The sequence below is a fragment of the Mustela nigripes genome, chromosome 13 (genome assembly GCF_022355385.1).
Source record: "Mustela nigripes isolate SB6536 chromosome 13, MUSNIG.SB6536, whole genome shotgun sequence".
Classification (NCBI taxonomy): Eukaryota; Metazoa; Chordata; class Mammalia; order Carnivora; family Mustelidae; genus Mustela; species Mustela nigripes.
In genome coordinates, this window is record NC_081569.1 from 114844489 (window position 1) to 114845142 (window position 654).

Below are 654 nucleotides of genomic sequence, written 5' to 3' on the forward strand. Positions count from 1 at the left end.
AGGATTGGAGGGATGGGCATATAAAGTGTTGCTATGGGTCTCCTTTAATGTGATTTTTTGTACTTTATTTTGAATTATTTGACTTTTGCTTTTTGTTGTATGTTTGTTTGTTTAAACAAGCTCTGTGTTGACCTAATTAAAAAGAAGGGGGGAAAGGCACTTGTTACCTGTAACCCCCCTTCCCCGTGCAAAATTTTATTCCTCCTCTATTAAGTTATTCTTGGGGACTAGAATTAAAGGAATTTGCCATTTCATGAATCCAAGAGCCTCTTCCTTCTGACTGTATGACCACAGGGCTTATATATCAACTTCCTTTGCAAGTTGTTTGAAAGTTTCTGGATGCATTAGAGTTCTTAAAGCCTACCCTTTACAAGGACAGGGTGCAAAGCTTTTACTCTTTGCATATATTGGTGTCGTCAAAAGATTATTCATTTTCTGTGTAACCCCAGAATGGGTACCCAGGGAAAAACAGAAGGCCAAAAAGAACGTTTGGAGACTAGAGTACTGATGAGAAAAAGAAGAAAATTTGAAAACAACATGTAAATGCATAAGAAGTTGGTATTAGGAGAAGGAGAAGGAGAAGGAGAGAAGAAGAGAAGAAGAAGAAGAAGAAGAAGAAGAAGAAGAAGAAGAAGAAGAAGAAGAAGAAGAAGA